The sequence below is a fragment of the Myotis davidii genome, unplaced genomic scaffold (genome assembly GCF_000327345.1).
Source record: "Myotis davidii unplaced genomic scaffold, ASM32734v1 scaffold1934, whole genome shotgun sequence".
Taxonomy (NCBI): domain Eukaryota; kingdom Metazoa; phylum Chordata; class Mammalia; order Chiroptera; family Vespertilionidae; genus Myotis; species Myotis davidii.
This window is the reverse complement of record NW_006285716.1, coordinates 181,061-186,460: the sequence shown is the minus strand read 5'-3', so window position 1 is coordinate 186,460 and position 5,400 is coordinate 181,061.

Below are 5,400 nucleotides of genomic sequence, written 5' to 3'. Positions count from 1 at the left end.
TTCTAAGGAAAGGAAGGGTGTGAATTAAATAATTGATGGGGATGAGAAAATTCTCTGGGAATTTCACGTTTTCCAGTTTGTTGTGGAGTGGTCTGAAGGTTAATTTGGATCAGATACAGTGGCAAGGTCGTTTTAGTTTGGATCCCCTTCAAAGTTGATTCTGCAACAAGAACTTGGGTGCATGCAGGTGGCTTATTTAGAAATTACTCTAAAGAAGAGTAAATGAGAAAGTGAGACAGTGAAGGGAGACCCCCCAAAAGGGTTCATTGATGAGCAAGTTACCTCTGTGGGCAACTGGGGCCCAATCCCTTTAGAGAATACCCTGGTAACCAATATGGAACACAGTGCAAAGTTATTCCACTGAAGCAAGGGGGAGATGGGGTATTCACCTTTGAAGTCTCATTCCCCATTGGTTGAGAATTGAAGAATAAGGGTTACTACACCACCATACTTCTGAGTTGCTATTGCAGACAGCTAGTCAAATTCCCAGGTTTCTCGGGAAATCCTTCAGATAAAGGAGGAGAAACACAGGAGCTCAAGATACAAATTTGACAACAGGCTGGGAACTGTCTCCACCTGCAGCTTCATGTGAACTCATGAGAGCTGAGAGTATATGGGAAGGGGCATCAACAGAGTTTACTACAGAGGCCTTGAATGACAATGTGAAGATTTTTTGATAGATGATGAAATTCTTGAGGCTAACTGAGCAATTGAGTAATATGAGGATCAGAGTATTAGGAAGATGCGTATAAAATTGTTTGGGGGATAAATACTGGAGGGCAGTGCAACCAGATGTGGAACTATTAACATAATTGATGCAATAGCTAATCAGCTTTGGAATGACTTTTGGTGTAGGAAGAGTGGGTCATGGTGGAAATGGAGAGAAAAAATATTCTGGATAAAGTTTCAAAAAGCATATCAAGTGATAATTTGTGGAATCACAGGAGAGGGGGCTGAGGAGTAATAAGAAGTTAGAAACTTTCTATTAGCCATGGGGATGTAAAGTACAGCATACTAGTAGAAAATATAGTCAATAATCTATAATAATAAAAGCATAATATGCTAATTAGACCAGATGTCCTTTCGGACGACCTTCTGGACGAAGCCAGGGCTGCGAGGGAAGCCCAGGTTCCGGGTGCCAGAGGGAAGCCAGAGCCGGCAGCCAGGGGAAGGAAGGCCTACTCTTGCACGAATTTCATGCATCAGGCCTCCAGTATTGTAATAACTATGCATGGTGCCAGTTGGGTACTGGAAATATTAGGGAGAACACTTCATAAAGTATATGATTGACTAACCACTATGCTGTGCATCTGAAACTAATACAAAATAATATTGAATGTAAACTGTAATGTAAAAAATTTTTTAAAGACGTAGGCAATTTTTTTTAGCCTACATATTTTGGAGATTCCCAGAAAGCCAAAAATATGCAGCTGGGGGCAAGTGATGCAGAGAAATTATGAAGTTAGTATTTATCCAATCAATTTAAAATTATAAGGACATTCAGATCCCTCCAGTCTCATTTCTACCTCTGGGACAGATTCTGGTTTGAGTCATGATTCTGAATTTTGCTACCCATTAGAATTATCTAAGGAGGCTTGTAAAAATCCTGGTGTCCAGGCCTCTCCTCAGACCAATTACATGAGACTCTCCAGGAGTGACATCTAGGATTCAGTGGTTTTTCAAAGCTCCCTGGATGATTCCAATGTGTAGCCATGAGGAAGAACTGTCAGATGATAGTTTTAAAGTATTTAATAAGCTCTACTGGTACTTTCATATTCAATACCAAGTCACCAGTTCTAACTCTGGCTATGTCCTGGTCACTGGATTTTTTTATTTTTCTGGAAACAATTCATTATCTTTGTTATTCAACCACCGTGGTAACTGTATCCTGCTCCCTTGTTGACACTCCCAGCACCCAAGTCCTCTGTTTTTGCCGAGTTTCTCCAGCCTTGACCAATATCTGAACTTTAGTCCTAAGATTAAAGGTTTGTTGGCAGGTGTTTCTGATGCCAATAGCCTGCCAACATGAATGTCTTCATTACAGTGCCATGCCCCATCCCTAGCTAAATAATGTCTCTAAGCCTAATACAGCTGAGATTCCTCCAAAGTTCAAAGCTACAGGAAGGTTTGTTTTTTCTAAATATTTCCTATCTTTTTTTGTGTTTTTTTTTGTTTTGTTTTTGTTTTGTTTTGTTTTACTATTATGTAATAAGAATCCATGATGCGTCCCTTTTCTGGAAGAGCTAAGTTAAGCTTTAGTTTAGATTTTGAGAAATGTGAAATCAAAATGTGCAGGACACTTGCTATCAAGACATTGAAGCAAGTTGACAAGGCAGACCATCTCTTCCAGCTGGCTCCTCCACTTTCACAGATGGTAATGAATACAAAATAGATGGCCTCCCACAACTTTGTTATTTTTCCTTTGACAAATGTGTCCACTTCTCCTGCATCTGTATCAAATTTGCATCTTCCCTGCAGCTTCAGGTTATGAGGTGTTTCTCCTCTTCCCCAATCTTTTTCTTTTTTTAATCCTCACTCAAGGATATTTTCCATTGATTTTTAGAGAGTGGGAGAGAGATGGAAAGACAGAGAGAAACATCGATGTGAGAGAAATACATTGATTGGTTGCCTCCTGTATGAGCCCCGACCAGGGTCCTGGCTGGGGAGGAGCCTGCAACCCAGGTACATGCCCTTGACTGGAATCGAACCTGAACCTGGGACCCTTCGGTCCCCAAGCCAACATTCTATCCACTGAGCAAAACCGGCTAGCAAAAACTCCCCTTCTCCAATCTAATCCAAGCCCTTGTGCTATGGATTTCATAGTTTCCTTCTTCTTTAGTAATCTTACTTCATTAATGCACTGCTCCTTCCAATGACTTTGATCTCTAAAACATTATTTATATCTTCCATCTTTAAAACAAACAAATAAAAAAACAATTAACAATCTCTTCTTTGGCACTAGATTTTTCTCAAGGCAATATTACCCTTTTCCTTTCCCTTCACTGCAAAAATACAGGGTTCCTCAAAAATGTATACACACTTTAACAGCTAATAGCTCAATTCTGAAAATAAAATATATTTTAATAAACACTACCTTTATAATTATTCAAGGTGTGTTGTATACATTTTCGAGGACACCCTATGGTTAACAGTAGTCTACAAGCCATGACTTCACTTCCTCAGCATCTTACAGTCTGACTTATGACAACTCTTTTTTACTGAAACTGCTATTGCAGAGGTTCCCAGTGACCTTCCAGTTGCTAAAACTAAATAAATGTTTCACCAATTGTCAAATGGCCTTTCTACAACATTTAGCAATGCCATTTTCTCTCCCTTTGAAACCTCTTCTCCAACACATGGCGTGACGTCATTCCCTTGCCTCTCTAGCTACTCTGTATCAGACTTTATAGGCTTAACTCCCTCCACTCTTGCCTAAGAACAATTTTTCACTATAATCTCCATCTTTTTAAAGCTTTATTGTTGAAAGTATTACATATATCCCCTCCTTTTCCCCCATTGACCTCTTCTAGCCTGCTCCGCACCCCACCCCAGGCCTTCACCACCCTATTGTCTGGGTCCATGGCTTATGCATATATACGTAGAAGTTCATTGGTTAATCTCTTTCCACCCACCCAGCCTCCCCTGCCTTCCCTCAGACAATCTCAAACGTGACACACTTCTAAACTTCATATATTTTCCATGAATTAATTCTTGCATATTGTTTATTCCAAGATCTTTATATCCCATACAAATATCTTGTCTAAATTCCAGACACGTACTTTCAACCTCCCTCCATTTGTGGAATATCATGAACAACATAAACTGTTGAACAAAAATAGATCCAGAAACAGAGAAGCTCAAACAGACCATCAAACTTCAGAGGGAAGGCAGGAGAGGGATTGGGGTTGGGGGGGGCAGGGTAAGAGATCAACCAAAGGACTCGTATGCATGCATATAAGCATACCCATGGACACAAACACTAGGGGGATGAGGGCATGTGCTGGGGGGTGGGGGTGGCCGGGAAGAGGTCAATGGAGGAAAAAGGAGACATATGTAATACTATATGTAATACTTTGAACAATAAAAATGAAAAAAAAGATTCTTCAGAAATGCTAGCCATAAATATACACTTCAAAATCATTAGTATTAACTAAGAAGCATGTATTAAAATGTATGGGGGCTATCAGCCATTAGGACTTCTCACAGGCTGATGATGTCTCTGAAACCCTGAAGCCAACAATGAACCAATCACCCAAATCCAGGCAGATCCAGTTTACAAATACTCTGCTTGCTTAACACTTTCTCAGCACTAACAACTCTCTAAGTCCTCTAAAGGGAGTTAGTAAATGCTAGCTAGTAAGTTCTGAATGCAAAACTGATTAAAGAGAAATTGTATTTTTGTCTCAAGTAAAAGCAAATTCAGTGGGAAGCCATAGGCATTCTGATGCACCAAGGTATTATAACTTGGCAAATCTTTGTTATAGTACCCATGGCATCCAGCTCTGGTTGGAATTTGTTATGTGGCCTTGGATTGCTCATATAATTGATCTCAGTTTCTTCACTTCTTTTTTTCCCTATGAATAATAATATTTTTCTACCTTGCTTACCACTCTATGGTAGTGATGTAAAGAGGTAATGCAGATAAAACTTCTGTGAAAAGTCAAAGGAATTGTGTCATGCAAACTAAGATGACTGTTCCTTACAGAATATAGGGTTTAGTTTCCACGTTTACCCTCAAAGGAGAGTGATGGAGTCACAGAAATTGAGGATTCTGTGATAATTTTGTATCACCTACTTTAACATACATTGTTCATAGATAAAGAAATGGAGATTCAGAAAGGTCAACTTTTTTATCCAATACTAGAGGCCCAGTGCACGAATTCATGCATGGGTGGGGGTCCCTCCTGGCCAATCAGGAGCCATCTCACCCAGTCCTGATTGGAGCCGATCAGGGCCAATCAAGGCTGGCTGGCTGGGGGGAGGGACAACACGAGGTTGGTTGGCTGCAGGAGGTTGGCTGTGGGAGGGCACTGACCACCAGGGGGAAGCTTCTGCATTGACAGTCTGTCCCGTGGTGATCAGTGTATGTCATAATTCCCTGCTAGTCATCCGGTCATGATGATCACTTAGGCTTTTATATATAGATAGTGGTATAATTGGCATCAAAATCTAAATCATCTGCTGCTCAGCTTAATGCTTAAATAAGATAGTTCATTTCAGCATCACATCCCAACACACTTTATTTTCAGAATATTGACACATTTTTTGTAAAAGTAAACTAATCTTATATAATAAAAGGCTAATATGTAAATCAACCGAACAGTGGAACAACCAGTTGCTATGATGTGCACTGACCACCAGGGGGTAGACGCTGAACACAGGAGTTGCCTCCTGGTGGTC